The sequence below is a fragment of the Oryctolagus cuniculus genome, chromosome 9, assembly GCF_051225735.1.
Source record: "Oryctolagus cuniculus isolate XC-2025 breed Fujian yellow rabbit chromosome 9, ASM5122573v1, whole genome shotgun sequence".
Classification (NCBI taxonomy): Eukaryota; Metazoa; Chordata; class Mammalia; order Lagomorpha; family Leporidae; genus Oryctolagus; species Oryctolagus cuniculus.
Window position 1 is genome coordinate 2,493,225 of NC_142875.1, and position 18,708 is coordinate 2,511,932.

Below are 18,708 nucleotides of genomic sequence, written 5' to 3' on the forward strand. Positions count from 1 at the left end.
CACACGGGCCCGTGGCGGTCAGACCCGCTGTTGAAGCGCGAGGTGGGGGAGCCAGGGCTCAGGGTCGGGGGCCGTCATATCAGAGCCCACCCTCGGATGCAGGCCCGCACCCTGCGCTGTAGCTCTGTGTTGTGTCTGACATGGCAGGGCTTCCTGGGCCCTAGGACAAGTCCCTGCCCCGCCGGCAGCCAGGCTGCATGGCCCCTGCACAGCGTCTGCGGGGCTGCAGCTCAGAGCGCTGGTCATTGACACTGAGGAAGGAAGCAGGGAGTTGTCCGCATCGGCCGGCGGTGGCCGTGGGCGGGGGCCGTGTCTGGGAGAAGTGACTCTCACTCTGAGCTGCAGGGGTGCCCAGTCTGGGACGCTCACTGTGCCCAGCGGCGCGGGCTGTAAGCCCCTGGTGCAGCGTCACTCCAGGAGTGTGGAGCAGCCTCCCAGCAGGTCCCGCAGCTCCTGGCGGGTTAGCCCCCTCGGCTCCTCCCGCCTGCACGCCGCTCTGTGTAAACTGCCATCAGGGCTGCGGAGTAACACGGTTTCGAAAATCAGGAACCTCAGCCTTTAAAGCACTTCTGATGTTCTCTGCTCTGCACACGCGCTGTGTATTCTTACCAATGTTCTCCCACGCACGACGCAGGGGCACGTTCCTCCACCCAGTCTCCTTACATTTGCCAAAACAAGTCACATGAGACCACGGGGTTTACCTTTCTGACCCCTGCATGGGATGTCAAACACCAGCTGTGTGTGTGCACGTGTCTGCCTTTGGTATCAGTCACCCATACAAGAAGTGATGGGCTCTTCGTGAGAGGCCGGGTGGGTACCGGTTTGCCTGCCACTGAGGCCGGTTCTCGGGCGATAGCGCTGCTGCACGGGAACAGGTGAGCGTCGGGGGGAAGCCGACACCTTCCGTCTCGAGCGCCTCTCCCGGTGCGCGCGGCAGACGACACCTTCCGTCTCGAGCGCCTCTCCCGGTGCGCGCGGCAGACGACACCTTCCGTCTCGAGCGCCTCTCCCGGTGCGCGCGGTAGACGACACCTTCCGTCTCGAGCGCCTCTCCCGGTGCGCGCGGTAGACGACACCTTCCGTCTCGAGCGCCTCTCCCCGGTGCGCGCGGTAGACCACACCTTCCGTCTAGAGCGCCTCTCCCGGTGCGCGCGGTAGACGACACCTTCCGTCTCGAGCGCCTCTCCCGGTGCACGCGGCAGACGACACCTTCCGTCTCGAGCGCCTCTCCCGGTGCGCGCGGTAGACGACACCTTGTGTCTCGTAGCAAGAGGACTTCGAAGGAGAAGGGGTCTGGGGAGGTCCTCAGCCTCTCGGTGCAGACTCTGTGCCGCAGCCGGCTGCTCTGGCGCTCGGCCCGCGGGCCTGCATTCCTTCTCTGATCGCAAGTGTGCTGTTTTCAGCCGTATTCCTGCAGTGAAACTCCACGTTGCTTTGTCACTGTAGACAGCTCTGTCAAGACCACTTTCTAGAATTTGCAAGCAAACACTGTGTCTGCCGAGTTGAACAGACACTCTGGTCACAAGATCAGGGGTTAGCCTTTGTTCATAGAGTATGAGAAGCAAAGATGTTCAGTACGGTAATACAACCTCAAAGAATTCGGAAGGCCTGCATTGTCAATAAAAACTCTTACGCTAACAGAAGAAAAAAAGCATTAGTTGAGATTGGACCAAAAGTTGTAATTCCTGAATTTTGAGAATTTCAAGGGAAACTTAAAATTCTTGGGTCACAGATTTTTTCATCAGTATTTGTGTTAGGTGAGCATTTTCTCTCTGGAAAGATGCATCATAATAGATTCGCTTTTTTTTTTTTTTAAGATTTATTTATTTATTTGAAAGAGTTACAGAGAGGCAGAGAGAGAGGTCTTCCATCTGCTGGTTCACTCCCCAAATGGTCACAGTGGCCAGAGCCGGGCTGATCTGAAGTCAGGAGCCAGGAGCTTCCTCCAGGTCTCCCACGTGGGTGCAGGGGCCCAAGCACTTGGACCATCTTCTACTGCTTTCCCAGGCCACAGCAGAGAGCTGGATCGGAAGTGGAGCAGCCGGGACTAGAACCTGCTCTGTGCTTCTGCCAGCTACTAACTTCTCATTTCTATTTAGTGCTAGTTTTCTTCTTCCTCATTTATGAGGATTCTGTGTGTATTCCAGCTACCAGTTCTGAGTCACAGGATGCTAATAGGAGGTTTTGCACCAGGGTGTGGTTTCTGCTTTATAATTTTTAAAAGACTTATTATTTGAAATAATTATGGAGAGAGGGAAGGAGGGAGGGAGAAAGAGAGGGAGGGAGGGAGGTCTTCCATCCACTGGTTCACTCCCCAGGTGGCCTCAATGGTCTGAACTGAGTCCATCCAAAGCCAGGAGCCAGGAGCTTCTTGTGGGATTCCCACGTGGGTGCAGGGGCCCAGGGACTGGGATCATCCTCTGCTGCTTTCCCAGGCTCATTTAGCAGGGAGCTGGATGGGAAGGGGAGCAGCTGGGACTCGAACCGGCACCCGTATGGGATGCCAGCACCGCAGGCCGGGGCTTTAACCCGCTGTGGCACAGTGCAGGTCCCTGCTTTACATTTTGTTGTGGTTGTTGTTAGAAAGTCTTTTGTTATTACTTAGAAGTTTTAAAATTTAAATGTCTGGGGTCAGCGCTGTGGCAGAGCAGATGAAGCTGCCGCCTGCAACTCTGGCATCCCATGTGGGCGCCAGTTCAGGACCCGGCTGCTCCACTTACGATCCAGCTCTCTGCTGTGGCCTGGGAAAGCAGTGGAAGATGGCCCAAGTCCTTGGGCACCTGCACTCACGTGGGAGACCCAGAAAAAGCTCCTGACTCCTGGCTTCGGATCGGCACAGCTCCAACCATTGAGCCAATTGGGGAGTGAACCAGCGGATGGAAGACTCTCTCTCTCTGCCTTTCCTTCTCTCTGTAACTTTGACTTTCAAATAAATAAATAAATACATCTTTTTAAAAAAATGTAAATGTCAACTTTATCAGTCTTGTCCTATTATAGAAAAGACTCTGTTTTTCCGCCTTGAATTCAAATAGATCTTCTCTTGTAGGAGGTTTTTTTTTTTTTAACTCTCTTGGAATCTATATATGAGTGAATTTGAGATCAAATTTTTTTTAAGATTTATTTATTTATTTGAAAGGCGGAGTTACAGAGAAAGAGAAATCTCCCATCTGCTGGTTCACTTCCCAGATGGCCACAACAGCCAGAGCTGCGCCGATCTGAAGCCAGGAGCCAGGAGCATCTTCTGGGTCTCCCACGTGGGCCATCTTCCACTGCTTTCCCAGGCGCATTAGCAGGGAGCTGATCAGAAGTGGAACAGCCGGGACTTGAACCAGTGCCTAGGTGGGATGCCAGCACTGTAGACAGTGGCTTTACCCACTATGCCACAGCACCAGCCCCCAGACCGATGTATTTTCTATCTGGATAGACCACTGTATCGCAGGGCAGGCCTGCCAGGCACCGGGTTTTCCCGGGTCTGTTTGGGGTTCCTGGTTCAGCTCACTCTGCATCCTCACCACTGGACAACCGCAGCGCTGTGAGTGGGCCCAGCTTAGCAACAGCGCTCGGTAGGGAGCGGGGCAGGACCATGCTGTTTGCTTGGTTTTGGAACTTCGGTCACTACGGAAGCCCGTGTCCTCCTGCAGTGACGCCCTGTTCCACGACCCCACTCTCCCCTCACCCCAGGCCGCCCCCACTGCACGTCTGACTGCAAAGCTGCCTGCTCTGCACGTTGACCAGGGGCTGGCGAGTGGCCTCTGTGACTGCATTCCTCTGCTGTAGCACCAAGCTCTTCCTCTCTCCCTGCTGAGCAGTACGCCAGGGCAGTGTCACCGACGGTGGCCGGCCTGCCTCAGGAGTCCAGAGTTCAGAGACACCGAAGGGGGGACAGTAGGGGCCGGCATTGCTGGGAAAGCTGCCGCCGGCCGTGCTGGCATCCCTTATGGGCGCCGGTTCACATCCCGGCTGTGCCACTTCCCATACAGCTTCCTGCTAATGGTCTGGGAAAAGCAGCTGTTGTGGCCATCTGGGGAATGAACCAGCAGATGGAAGATTCTCTCTCTAGCTCTGACTTTCAAAATAAATAAATAAATTGAGAGAGAGAGAGATAAAGCAAAAGTGTCTTGACATGTATTCCAAGGGAGGATCAGACTCGTGGAGAGAGCACACAGCATCCTTTCCTCCTGGGGTCTTTCATCCCTAAGTTAGGAGGGGAGTTGATAGTCATGATTGACAGCTGGGAGGTGCAGCCTTTGGGCTGTCTGCACACGTGGCTACAAACTAGACTTTTCTGTCTTGGCTGCACTGCCATGTTATCAGGGATGCTTTAACCACCAGTCGTCTGCCTTGCCGAGTGACGCAGGAACACATTTGTGGACAGCTTGTCAGTGTCCCTGAAGTGTGGAGGGCCTCAGAGAGCAGGCGGTGCCACTGTCTCAGTCCTGTGCCATACGTCAACCATGGCGTGGTCGACGCTCACTGCGGTCCAAGCCTTCTCCCCAGCATAGTTTATTCCATAGAAGTGTCATCTACCTTGGGGCCAGCGCTGTGGCAGTGCCAGCATCCCATATGGGCGCCAGTTTGAGTCCCAGCTGCTCCACTTCCGATCCAGCTCTCTGCTATGGCCTGGGAAAGCACAGAAGATGGTCCAAGGCCTTCCGCCCTGCACCCATGTGGGAGACCTGGCGGAAGTGCCTGGTTGCTGCCTTCGGATTGACACAGCTCTGGCCACTGCGGCCATCTGAGGACTGAACCAGCGGATGGAAGACCTCTCTCTCTCTCTCTCTCTCTCTCTGCCTCTGCCTCTGCCTCTCTCTAACTCTGCCTTTCAAATAAGTAAATAAATGTTTTTAAAAAGTGTCATCTGCCTTGTGCTATGTTTCTTTCTCGGTAACTTTTGGCTGCGGTTTTAGTGATGGTGATACCTTTCCTCTGTTCCATCCTATCGTCGGTTACTGCTGGTGACTGAACGCTATCGATTTTTTGGCCATGTTGGAATTGTTTCCGAGACCTGTTTTTCTGTGAATTGTCTCGGGTGAGGGACGTGAATGTGTCACCTGCTGGTCACGGCAGACAGCTCTGTGCCCCGTCTCGCGGTGCTGGCCAGGATGCTGCTCCCCAGCGAACCGCAGGGACCACAATAAGTGGGTTCGTCCAGGTTTCTGACTTTAAACTTCAACAGGAAGTACGATGCTTGTTCCTGGTAAATACCTTTTGTCAGGATAAAGAAACTCCCCCGATTATGTTTTTTAGAAATCACACTCCCCTCTTTCTTTTCTTCTTTTTGTTCTTCTTTTCCAATCTTGTTAGAGTTTGGTTGATTAATCTTTTTTTTAATAAATGGGTTCTGATTTTGTTCTTTCTTTCCTCCGTTTCTTTGATTTTTAAGATCGGCTCTTCAGATGACTTCTTTTGGAACGCTTTTTCTCCAGTGCGTGCATTCCGTGGGTTGCAGCCGTACGCTCTCTTAAACCTCGTTTTAGTCCTGGGTGAAGCTCGTCTTCATGGAGGCACGGCACCCGGCACTGCCGTCACGTTTCTAGACACCGCCGAACTTGTTCCCTGCGTTCAGGTCCGTGTCCACAGCGAGACTGCACAGGAACTTCTTCTGGCGCGGCTGTAGTCGGGCTCTTATTCCAGGCGACACAGCCTCACCCGTTGATTGGAGGTTGCCTCGTGCGAAGGGCTGGGTGTTTCCTTCCGATGGGAGTTTCTGGGGTGTGGTCCGTATGAAACAGGGGTTGGGCGTCCTCTGAAGTCGGCCTGGGCTCTTTTGACGGGGGGACATTTCCTACCACTGACTCGGCTTTTAAGATTATTATTGGTTTAGTTGTAATTTTTAATTTTAATAATTTAATTTAAGAACTTTATTTGAGAGAGAGAGAGAGATCCAGCAGAGAGCTGGGTCCACTGGTTCAGCCCCAGGTGCCTGCGGTGGCTGCAGCTGGGAGCCACGTCTCCCAGTGGGTGACAGGGACTGGACACTGGAGCCATCACCACTTTGCTCCCCGAACCCTGGCCCTCCGACGTGGGACACGGATCTTGTAACTGCTGGGCTAAACGCTCATTCCCAGTAATTTTTATTTTCACAGATAATCATACACTCCACCAGTGTTCAAAACATTAGCATAAAAGTAGTGTTCTCATGATTAAACATTTTGCCTAGGGGGTGGACATTTGGTGCAGTGCCTGAGGTGCCCCTGGGGACCCCACAGCCCCTGTTGGAGGCCTGGGTGGGAGTCCCAGCTCAGTCCTGTGTCCGGTTCCTGCTGGAGTCCACATGGGAGCCCGGAGGCAGCTCCCAGCTTCACACTGCCCTAGCGCAGCTGTTGTGAGCACTCGGGGAATGAACTAGCGGGTGGGAGCGCACTCACTCTAAATAAATAAATAAATAAAATAACTAGTTTATTTACTTATTTTACCTGCAGTTACACCACCCTTTCATTCTGTATCCGGCTCATTTGTGGTTTTCTCTCCCTCCCCTCTTTTTTTTTTTTCCAGTCTTGTTAGAGTTTGTTCTATTAATAATATTTTTTTTAAAAATGGATTCCAATTTTTTCCTTTCCCCTGTTTCTTCGATTATTTGAATAAATTTTTATTTTTACATTTCCTTGTGCTTTATTTGAATTGTTCATTTCTTTCTTTTTATTTAAGCAGCAGAGAGAGGCGCAGCGCTGCCCTCTGCTGGCTTCCCCGGGGTTTGCAGTGGCCAGGGCTGGTCAGCCCGCAGCCGGGACCTGGGGGTTCAGGGAGCCGTTCCCGCGGCTCCCCGGAGCGCACTGGCGGGAGCTGGAGATTGGACACAGGCTGATGTGGGACGCCGAGGCTGAACAGCGGCCCTGGGCCCAGCGCTGCCCCCACGCCGGCTGCCCCGCTGGCTTACAGATACTTTGTTGCCTTTTCCCCCAATTCTTTAAAATAGACTCCTCAGCGAGCTGTCGGAGGTGAGGGGCGCGCATCCTGGCTGTCCCGCGAGCCCTCATCTCCTCCGGTCGCTCGCTGGCCTCCGCTCCGAATCAACCCCGTGCTTCCTCCTTGCTCCAGAGCAACGCGTCCTGGGGGCACAGGCGTCCAGCCTTCCCAACTCTCCGTCCACGGTTTATCTTCAGTGCGATGTCGCCTTCCAGGGAGGCGCCGGCGTGGACGGTCTCAGTTCTCCCCCGGCTGTTGGTGTCTGCACTGCCCACGGCGGCACAGGCAGCTTTCCTGAATGTTCCGTGGCACAGACATTGCCCTGACATTAAAGTGAGGCGGCTCTGACTTCATCTCCAGACGAGGACATACAGCGTGGAGTAGACGAAGCTGCCCCATGGGCACGCAGTCATCAGCTGGGGGTGGGGTAGCTTTAAATCCACACGCTGCATTTGTCGATTTTTTTAAAAAGATATTATTTATTTATTATTTGAGAGTTACGGGGTGGGGGGGGATCTTTTTTTTCCTGACAGGCAGAGTTAGACAGTGAGTGAGAGAGACAGAGAGAAAGGTCTTCCTTCCGTTGGTTCACCCCCCAAATGGCCGCCACAGCTGGCGCTGTGCCAATCCGAAGGCAGGAGCCAGGTGCTTCTCCTGGTCTCCCATGGGGTGCAGGGCCCAAGCACTTGGGCCATCCTCCACTGAACTCCCGGGCCACAGCAGAGAGCTGGCCTGGAAGAGGAGCAACCGGGACAGAATCTGGTGCCCCAACTGGGACTAGAACCCGGGGTGCCGGCGCCGCAGGCGGAGGATTTAGCCTAGTGAGCCGCAGCGCCAGCTGAGAGGTCTTCCATCTGCTTTTTTACTCCTCAAATGGCTGCAGCAGCTGGAGCTGAGCTGATCCAAAGCCAGGAGCCAGGAGCTTTCTCCAGGTCTCCCACGCAGGTGTAGGAGCCCATGCACTTGGGCCATCTTCCGCTGGTTTCCCAGGCTATAAGCAGAGAGCTGGACTGGAAGAGGAGCAGCTGGGACATGAACTGGTGTCCCTATGGGCAGTTAGCACCGCGGGCGGGGGCTCAGCCTACTGTGCACAGCACCGGCCCTGTCAGGTTTTTCCGGAGCTGTTTGTAGGGTGGGAGTTGAACCAGGGTGTCACGGGGGGGTCCCCCTTTACTTTGCATGCTTAGCAGATGCAGTGTCTTTAAGGCATGTGTCACTCGTGTGATTTTATAGAAAACGATGAGAATGTGGGGACGAAGCGACCCCGCTCCTGGGAGTTTATCTTAAGGGTGTTTCCTGTGGAGTCAAACAACCAGACGTGGGACTGGAGATTCAGAGCCTGCAGGGTGGTCGCGGGGCAGCCGGGCGTTTCCTCTGCACACCTGCATCCCCGAAGGGGCTGTGCTGAGGGTCTGGGGCTAGGGGCCACCCTCGCCCTCACTGTGGACGCCGGAGGGCGCTCACCTCCCCGCCACCAGGAGGGGGCGCAAGAGGCTGGCAGGAGAGCCCACATTTCCTTGATAATGCTGTTTTCGGCGGGAGTATTGGTGGCTCTCCGTAGTCACGGCCCATCAGAGCCGCTGGGGGCTTTGCCTGTCGAGAAAGTCGCTTCACTGAGGCAGAGAGCGAGCCAGCACACAGAGGGTACTCACGTCACGAGTCTTTAGGGCCACACGCGTGAAATCCAAGTAGGCGCACCTGCTGGAATGACCAAGATGACCACATGCTGGGGCATGCGGAGGAACCGGGTGTGAGACGGCCGAGTGCCCGTTTCTAGGCGCTTAATCGCATCCCAACCACAGGAGCTGCCCTCCGTCTCTAGGCGCCCCAAGGGGAGCGCAGGTTGTGCTCACGTGCAGACTGGGACACGAGTGGCCAAGCATCCAGGGTGGAGCAAGCCAAGTGTCCCACAGGTGACAGGATGAACCAACGGGGCTCTGTCCATGCCGTGTGCGATGCAGCGATGAGAGTGGATGGCTTGTGCAGGGTGGAGGCAGGCACTGTTGCGTCCACACGACAGAGGGGCTGGGGGTGGCAGGGTGGGCGGGAGAAACAAGGAGACTTGTGGGCCTGGTGGGCATGTTTGTTGTAGCAGTGGCCGCAGAAGGGGACACTAGGCGGAGCTTGTCCAGCTGTGCACTCTGAAAATGCACACTGTCTCCTGTCGGTTATGTCTGGACAAAACAAACACTGCTGCCCCAGCCCCGGAGACCGCGACTCCATTGGTCTGGGGGGGGGCACCTGCGTTCTTATTTTCTGGAAACTGTCCCCAACGTGCAGCCAGCTGTGACGGGGACCCTGGCCACTTCCAGGAGGACGCAGGGTGGGACAGAACAGGCTATGGACAAGTACTGGGCTTCAGTGTTCTCAGATGACGGTGAATAATACATTTAAACAAACTCAGGGAAAATAGTCTAGCCTGCCGACCCACAAGTGGCCACTTGTGACGTGCTCAGCCTCTCCTGTTAATGCCTCCAGGGGGCCGGGCCAGGTGCAGCGTCCCTGGGCCTGCGTCACTCAGACCCTGAGCACCGTATCGTGGCCGTGGAATCAGAGCCCAGTCAGCACCCTCCCCCACCCAGAGGCCAGTGCTGCAGGGCACAGGGACTGTGGTGCCAGCGCAAGGTAAGCACAAGGGATTCTCAGCTTTCCGCTGGGTTCCTCCCGTCACCGCTCGCGACTCCTGTCCCGTTTTTCCAAGTCCAGGTTTAAGTTCAGGTCTGTTTGTTCTCTTTGCAAAAGTAATGTACATGTGTAGATAAACTGTAGGACATGTGAGAAGTACAGAAACACACAAAGAAGATGAAAAAAATAAAGCCTAATCCCGATGCATTGAATGTCGAGTTCTTCAAGGCTGGGACTTGGCCCCGAGGTACTGAACTCGGGCTTGCAGGCAATGCTTTGCGCTACCTAAGTCACCTGAGACCCAGGCTGATGTTTTCTAAGCAGCCCGGAGGATGGCTTGGTGTTCTGCCCCTTGAGCCTAGGATTGTACAAGAGTGTGTGTCCAGTGTGCCCTCCGTAACTGGGCCAGCTGAGGCCTGCAAAGTGACCAGGGCACGCTTCCCCTCCCCACTCCTCGGCTCTCAGCCACAGGGCAGACGCCGTCGGCGCCCTGAGAGGTCTCCAGGCGATGGGCGCCGTCCTGCGTGGACTGCGTTACTGCGTCAGTCGTCCACCAGCACCACGGCAAGCACTGGGAAGCAGGTCTATGAGCGTCCAGACACGCACGTGCACACCCGTGTTCTTAGGCCTTGAAAACCGAAGCTGGTACCCGCCTGAAGTGCAGGTGTCCCTGCCTGCCTCGCACTGGGGGCCTGCCTCTGGCCCTTGGAGAAGACAGAGCCTCACGGCGTGCAGCTCGGGAGTCCTGGCTCACGCCCGGGGCAGCGCAGGGCAGAAGGAGCTGGGCCCAGCTCTGCTCACAGGACTGGGCAGGAGGCGTGCGTGCGGCTTTGCCTCTGCCATGGCAGCCGCGCTGGCTGGGGCTGCGCCCCCAGTGGCGGCACCTGCATCCCACACTGGGGCTCCTGGCTTTGGCACCTGGCTCCCGGGGGGCAGCAGGGACGCCTCGATCGCTGGGGCCCTGGGACCCACGTTCTGGCTTTGGCGATGGCTCTACCTGGTGACTCTGGCATTTGGGGCGTGAACAGCAGGTGCAAGATCCCTCCATGTCCCTCTCAAATCAGTTTTGAAGATACTGCAAACTGACTATGACAAACTCCGACAGAACTGCTATGACGTGAAATCGGAGACGGCCGTCGCCGACAGGTGTTTTCATTCCATACTTGTTCTGTGCACATCCACACACAGCCACAGCGAGTGAAAAACAACCACCGGCAGCTTTAGAGAAACTAAAGTTGTCGGTGAAGGCAGCCGGTCTGAGAGGGCTGCAGGCTGTGCTTCCTGCTGGGGCGCATCTGGGGAAGGCAGCGCGGCGGTGACGGTGAACAGGGCACAGGTGCACCTGAGTGCTTGGGCCCCTGCCCCCACCTGGGAGACCCGGATGAAGCTCCAGGCTCCAGGCTACGGCCTGGCCATTTGGGGAGTGAATCAGCAGATAGAAGACCTCTTTCTCTCTCTGTCTCGCCCTCTCTCTCTCTGTAACTCTGCCTTCAAATAAATAAATAAATCTTTCTTAAAAAAAAAAAAAAAAAAAACTCAGTTGTGGCCAGTGCTGTGGCGTAGTGGGCTAATCCTCTGCCTGCAGTGCCGGCATCCCATATCATATGGGCACCAGTTCAAGTCCCGGCTGCTCTACTTCCGATCCAGCTCTCTGCTGTGGCCTGGGAAAGCAGTGGAAGATGGCCCACGTCCTTGGGCCCCTGCACCCGCATGGGAGACCCAGAAGAAGCTTTTGGCTTCTGGCTTTGGATTGGCTCAGCTCTACCTGTTGCAGCCATTTGGGGGTTGAAGCAGCAGATGGAAGACCTTTCTCTCTGTCTCTCCCTCTCTCTGTAACTCTGCCTCTCAAATAAATAAATAAGTCTTTTTAAAAAATAAAAACATGAAATCAATGGAGAAATAGTTTTTATTAAAACTTTCATTTAAAAAAACTCAGTAATTAATTGGAAAATGTATTTATCATAGCCAAAGTAAATAGGATTTTTTCTTAAGCAGTTGGTGCAATAGACACGTAATTTAGGGCCTACAGTAAGCTGCATACTTTGTCACACTAGCAGTTTTAGCTTTCTGGCAGTCTCAACACTAAAATTCCATTTCTAACAGCTTCCTGGAGCTTTGATTTTCAGCGCCAGTTCCCCCTGGGTGGGGTGCAGCGGGTTTAGCACACTGGTTGCTCCATGTCCACATTCAGCACGTGGTCTTCGTGTCCACCTTCTCTTCCTAAACACGCGCGAGCGGAGTCTAGCCGAGTTGTGCCCGCCGGCCGGCCGCTGGCTCCTGTTTGTTTCTGCAGCGTGGGGCCTTGTTCACAGACGCTGGGCTCTTACTCCTCAATTCCGGGCCCGAGGGTGGGTTCTTGGGTGGGCAGGGCCTCGGAGCGGAGCACGGGAGACCTGTTCAGGCTTCCTCAGCGCAGGCCCCGTTGCCGTCTCTTCCGTGTCTTGTTCTGCAAGCTGCACCCCACAGAACGAACCTCCAGAAAGGCAAACACGGCGAGGACCCCACGTGCCCTAGGAAGCGGCCGGCTCCTCGAGGCGAGGTCCTGGCCTGCGGACAGGCGAGAGCCAGCGCTGAGCCCCCGTGCCGCCCCCGCTGCTCCTGCCGCAGCTGCACCCCGGCGTGGGGATCGCGGCAGCCCACACAGGAAAGAGGCGGCGTGGAGCTCCCAGGGTCACCAGGAAGCGCTGTGTGGGTTCCTCTGCATTGCGAGAGGCGGGGTGCTCATGACTCACACGGTGACGGTTTGCTCACCGCTCTGCCGCGAGGACCCGCGGAGGAAGTTGATCTGCCGTCCATCAGGCCTCAAAACTGGCATCCACTGCCCTTGAATTTATCTTTCTTTGTTTCTTTATCTGAAAAGCAGAGACATAACACTGGTTCACTCCAGCTGGGGCCGGGCCAGGCTGAAGCCAGGAGCCAGGGACTCCATCTGAGTCCCTGTGTGGGAGGCAGGAACACAGCTGCTTTGACCACCACCCAGGAAGCCGGAAGCAAACGCCGGGCCAGGACCTGAACCAGCACACTCGGACCCCGGGGCGCAGGCGTCCCAGGCAGCATCGTAACTGCTGTGCCCAGCGCGCACCCCACTGTTCCTGCAGTGAGACAGCACCACGCACCTGCAGGAGGGACGCGCTCCTCGCCGGACGCGGTGGCCCCGCTCCGAGGTGCGCACCTGCCCCCTCTGCCCCACCGGATGTCCCGGGTTACGTGCACAAGGCCCTCACGCGGGCTGCGTAATTCTGAGCGCACCCAGGGCAGCCACCTCCCTTTGCCGCCTGCCCTCTGGCCCTCATTTCCTAAGAACTTACTCGTTCCGAGAAACCCTGCAGGAAGTTGCCGGCCATCCTCTGCCCCGTCTGGTCCGTGTGTCCCCTGGGCTCCTTGGGGCCCCTTCACCTGTCGCTCCGAGGCACCGCCCTGCTGAAGGGATCCCCCCCCACACTGATCCGGCACGCGGCTGGGAAGCGTGTGCGTGGACGCCAGCCCCCTGGCTCTGGCCCTGCTGCCACCAGCACAGATACTGGGCCGGATGTGATGCCGTAAGCGGTTCGACCGGGAGGACAGCCTCACTTCTCCAATTCTGTGGAGCCGTCTCGAGTCACCAGGAAGGCGCCGGGCGGGTGTGCAGGAAGACTTGCAGGCAGCCCCAGCTCTGTCACCCTCGCTGGGCTTGCCTCTCCCCCGCCCCGCCCACCCGCTCCAGGCCGGCTCCGCCACCAGGCAGCCAGGCACTGTCCAAGCCACCTCAGCCTTCCCACCCGCTCGAAGCCTGGAGCTGACTTCCGGTTTCCTCTGGCTGAACACTGTCCCCGGTCTCCCCTCTCAGGGATGTCCCTGTGATGTCTGCTTTCGAAACACACTGGCCCGGCCGCGCCCTCGGCAGCTCTCCTGCTGTGCTAACACCGAGAGTCCTTGCCGTAGCCACCACCCATAAACCACCAGTCAGTGCCATCTCGGGATCCCCAGTGCCGGGGCGGCCTTGTCACAGCAGGTGAAGCCACCGCGTGTGACACTGGCATCCCAGAGGGGACAGTGCTCTGGTCTCCGCTGCTCCTCGGCCCATCAGCTCCTCTGGTCCCCGCTGCGCCTCGGCCCATCAGCTCCCTGCTAGTGCATCTGGGGAGTGGTGGAAGACAGCCCACGTCCTTGGGTCCCTGCACCCACGTGGGAGACCCGGATGGGGTTCCAGGCTCCTGGCTTTCACAGCTGTTGCAACCATTTGGAGCAGATGGAAGATCTCTGTCTCTCCCTCTGTCACTCTGCCTTTCAAATCAATCAGTAAAATCTTAAAAAGATTCCAGTATGCTGGCAGCTTCCTGACTGTGTCACTGTGAGCTGCTGGGGAGGGACTTGGGGGACAGCAAGGCTCCCCCAAGCCCGGGGAGAGAGGACAGAGCTCCGAGGATGGGCGCTACCGCGCAGGGCTGGTCTTGCACAGAGCCACTGTAAGATTGAAGATCAGAAAAGAGACACAGTCCGGGGCCCGCCCTGTGGCGCAGCGAGTAAAGCCGCTGCCTGCAGCGCCAGCATCCCATATGGGCGCCGGTTCGAGTCCCAACTGTTCCACTTCAGATCCAGCTCCCTGCTGTGGCCTGGGAAAGCAGTGGAGGATGGCCCAAGTCCTTGGGCCCCTGCACCCACGTGGGAGACCTGGAAGATGCTCCTGGCTCCTGGCTTCGGATCGGCTCAGCCCCGGTCATTGTGGCCACCTGAGGAGTGAACCAGTGGATGGAAGACTCCCTCCCTCCTCTCTCCACCTCTCCTCTCTGTCCCTCTGCCTTTCAAATAAATAAACAAATCTTTAAAACGAATTAACCATAACCAGAAAAACAAAAAATAACCATAAAATTTTTTAAAAAGGGAGACATAGTCTCCATTTCAGAATATATTAAGTGAAAATGAGTGCTTCCCGAAAGAAAGTGTACATGCAGAATCAAAACTTCACAACAGACTAAAAAACTGGCCAGGTGAGCACTGACGGGGGCAGGCGCGGTGGCACAGCAGGCGAAGCCGCCACCCGGGACACAGCATCCCAAACGGGGGCGCTGGCTTGCGTCCAGGCTGCCCGTTCCCAGTCCTGGGCCTGCTAATGCGTCCTGGGAGGCAGCGGATGAACTTGCCCCTGCTTCCTCTCTCCCCGCCTCCCTGCCGCCCTGCCTCCCTGTCTCCCCGCCTCCCTGCTTCCTCCCTCCCTCCCTCCCTCCCTGCCTCCCTCCCTGCCCCACTCCCTGCCTCCCTCTTTTACCCCTCCTCCCTCCCTCCCTCCCTGCCTCCCCGCCTCCCTCTCTGCCCCCCTCCTCCCTCCCTCCCTCCCTGCCTCCCTCCCTCCCTTCCTTCTTCCCCTTTCTCCCTCCCTCCCTGTCTCCCTCCCTCCCTCCCTCCCTCCCTCCCTCCCTGCCTGCCTCCCTCCCTCCCTCCCTCCCTTCCTTCTTCTCCTTTCTCCCTCTCTCTCCCTCTCTCCCTCTCCCTCTCTATCCCTCTCTCTCTCTGTTGATTTTGATTTTTGGTTCTTTTACCTCCACTCAAATCCAGGCGATTCTTCCTTTTTTTTTTTTATGTGTTTTTTTTTTTTTTTTTTTTTTTTTTTTTTTTTATTTTTGATAGGCAGAGTGGACAGTGAGAGAGAGAGACAGAGAGAAAGGTCTTCCTTTGCCGTTGGTTCACCCTCCAATGGCTGCTACAGTCGGCGTACCGCGCTGATCCGATGGCAGGATCCAGGTGCTTTTCCTGGTCTCCCATGGGGTGCAGGGCCCAAGCACCTGGGCCATCCTCCACTGCACTCCCTGGCCACAGCAGAGAGCTGGCCTGGAAGAGGGGCAACCGGGACAGAATCCGGCGCCCCGACCGGGACTAGAACCCGGTGTGCCGGCGCCGCAAGGTGGAGGATTAGCCTATTGAGCCACGGCGCCGGCCCAGGCGATTCTTCCTTGTTGTCCTCCGGGCCTTCATTCTCTAGGTTGAGGCTTTTCTCTTACTAACTCATCTCCCTCCTGACGAACCGTGCGCACCGTCCTGTGTGGACCGAACGAGGCCCTCCAAGTTCCTTGCTGGCACTTCAGCGACAGACAGAGCGGGTGGTGGGCCCACCCCACCCCACGGAGCCCGCACTCTTCCTGAGCTGTGCCGGAGGGGGGGGGGTCCACCGTCACCGCCTTGCCGGCAGGATGGGCAGGAGGGCGCCTCCTTGGTCTTCTGTGGCGACGCCCACCTGCAAACATTCCGCGTTCCTCCTCGTCTCTCCACACTGGCTCCGCAGCTCGCGTTTTCAGACGTACTCGGCCTCGTGTGTGTGTGTGTGTGTGTGTGTGCACACGCGCATGCTAGGGACATGGTGGCCACCCCCGTGGGGCCCTGCCCCTGAGCAGGTGCACATCAATGCCATGTGTGGTTCACCCTGTCGTGACATCTCTTCATCACCCTTCCGTGTCCCGCGATGCACCAGGGCCTTTATGTTTTATTCTGAAAAACCGACAGCAGGCTCCTTGGGTACAGGGACCGGGGGACCCAGCCTGGTGGGCCTGTGGTCATTTTGGTCATGGCTGCCGTGTTGCCCGCCAGGTGGCCCTGGGCACCTGAGCCCAAGTCGTTACGACAGATTACCAAGCATTGCCTGCCAGGCACCGAGGCCTGGAGTGCCCCTCACCTGGCCCCTGATCTGATGTCCCGGTGCTTTCTGGTTGGGCCACAGCCGCCTTGTCTGGCTGAAGACGTCGACCCTCTCCTGCCACCTGGAGGCATGGGGAGCCCTCTGTCCGTGGCCCCCCCAAGGCTGCACTTCCTCTCAGCCCCCTGGGAACTCACGTCTGTGCGCCCCTGCTGTGTCCGTCTCTGCCGTGGGCCTCGCGACCCTTCCGCCCTGGCAGCTGGTTCCCGCTGGCACGCCGGGTTGCTGGAGCCGCCACAGCAGTGCCACAGACGTGGTGCTGGAACAACACACAGCGGTCTCGGAGTTCCAGGGACCGGAAGCCGGATCAAGGTGCCACGGGGCTGCTTCCTCCTCCTCCTCCTCCTCCTCTTCCCCAGGTTTACTTGTTTATTTGAGAGACAGAGTGACGGAGAGAGAGAAGAAGAGATAGGAAGATCTTCCATCCACAGGTTCATTCCTCAAATGGTTGCAACAGCCAGGGCTGGGCCAGGCTGAAGCCAGGAGCCAGGAGCTTCCTCCAGGTCTCCCACGTGGGTGCAGGGGCCCAAGCACTTGGGCCATCTTCGGCTGCTTTCCCAGGCCATCAGCAGGAAGCTGGACCGGAAGTGGAGCAGCCAGGACTCGGAGCAGTGCTGGTTCCTCCTGAGGCCCCCTCCGTGGCCTCACGTGGCTGCCTTCTTCCAGGACCCCAGTCGGGCATCAGGGCTCCCCCCAGTGGCTTCATTTTAACTTGATGGCCCCCCTAGAGACTCCTTCTCTGCATCTAGTCTCAGCCCGACGTGCGGGGTCCGGGCTTCAGCACTGCACTTTTCGGGGTGCATGGCCCAGCCCACAGCCTCCAGTTCTCCCTGCAGCACTTGGAGCGGGGTGCTTGAGCAGAAAGAGGGGACACCCAGGCTTTTACGGGGGGGGGGGTTCTGCTCACCCAGGCGCGAGGCCCAGCTGCATTCATATCCAAGAGACTGAACATTTCCTTATACGCCTCTAGGCTCCTCTGTCTCCCTCAAGTGGCTGCCGACATTCCGACATTCCGACATTCCGACGGGATGTGCTAATGCTACCTGGAGGCTACAGGTGATAAGGCTGCGCATGCCCACTCAGCTGCTGATAGTAACTAGTCTCCCTCGGAGATCTAAGTTTCCGTACATAGCAAACTACACATCGATTGGCTAATCCCCCACCCCCCGCAGTGTTCATGTTGAAAACAAAACACAAAACAAATGGGCTGGCATTGCGGCAGAGCGGGTAAAGCCACCGCCTGTGACGCTGGCATCCCCGAGGGGCCCCACTTCCGATCCAGCTCCCTGCTCATGGCCTGGGACAGCAGCAGAAGACGGCCCAAGTGCTCAGGCCCCTGCACCCGCGTGGGAGGCCCGGAAGAAGCTCCTGGCTCCTGGCTTCAGTCTGGCTGTTGCCGCCATCTGAGGAGTGAACCAGCGGATGGAAGATCTCTCTCTGTCTCCCTCTCTCTAACTCTGACTTTCAAATAAGTACATAAATCTTTAAAAACTGACGAAGAAAACAGTGCCATTATACTTGGGATCTCACTGTCGACGCACCGTGAACACCCGGTGAACGGGTCACCTTCTGTGAAGCCAGTTACAATGAAAAGGTCTATAACAAATTTTTTTAAATTGTCTCCCGTTTGCTGGTTCACTTCCCAAATGCCTACGCCAGCCAGGGAGGGGCTGGCTGGGTCTCCCACATGGCTGGGAAGGATCCCAGTACTTGAGCCATGGCCTGCTGAGCCCCAGGTCTGCCTTAGCTGGAAGCTGGAGTGGGGAGTGCAGCTGGGACTTGAACCCAGGCTCTCTGATATCGGATGCGAGGGTCCCAAGCAGTGGCTTCCCTGGTGCACCCAACGCCCACCCCAGAACACCTGCGGGAATCTGTTCTGACGTGGACCAAGGAGAACCTCGTGTGCACTGAGGTCAGACACACCGCCCCCTGCAGGCAGCCTGAGGGCATTACACCCCCACGATCTGCTGGGGACCCCGGCCAAGACCTGGCTTTCCCATGAGGTGCTGATTCCCAGCTGGTGCCACGACAGTGCTGCTGTCATACGTGGGAGGTCAGTTGTCACGCGGGGCGGGGGTGACACCAGCCCTCCTGGCCGGTGCCCACTTCAGCGTCTCCTCTGCCCTCCTGCAGCTCCTGCCTCAGGGCCTTGGCATGCACTGCTCTGTCCACCAGATGCTGAGTTCCTCCTCCAGATAACGACACAGCTGACTTTTTTTTTTAAGGGTTTATTTATTGATTTGAAAGTCAGAGTTACACACACACACACACACACACAGGGGGAGAGAGGGAGGTCTTCCATCTGCTGGTTCACTCCCTGAATGGCCACAATGGCTGGAGCCGGGCCAATCTGAAGCCAGGAGCTTCTTCTGGGCTTCCCACATGGGCACAGGGGCCCAAGGACTTGGGCCGTCTTCCACTGCTTTCCCAGGCCAGGCAGGGAGCTGGATCAGAAGAGGAGCAGCTGAGCTTGGTTGGGGGTGGGCAGGGCCCTCTATGCCCCGGCTAGGAGA

General features: G+C 57.1%; 1 long non-coding RNA gene across 1 annotated transcript; it reads right to left on the bottom strand.

Moving 5' to 3' along the window:
* Window positions 1–11,419: 11,419 nt before the first annotated feature.
* On the bottom strand, window positions 11,420–13,281 carry LOC103346857 (uncharacterized). Its single transcript, XR_515980.5, has 2 exons — window positions 12,840–13,281; window positions 11,420–12,383 (listed from the first exon to the last, which is right to left on the bottom strand). It is a non-coding gene; the product is annotated as an uncharacterized LOC103346857 (long non-coding RNA).
* Between the last annotated feature and the right edge of the window lie 5,427 nt (window positions 13,282–18,708).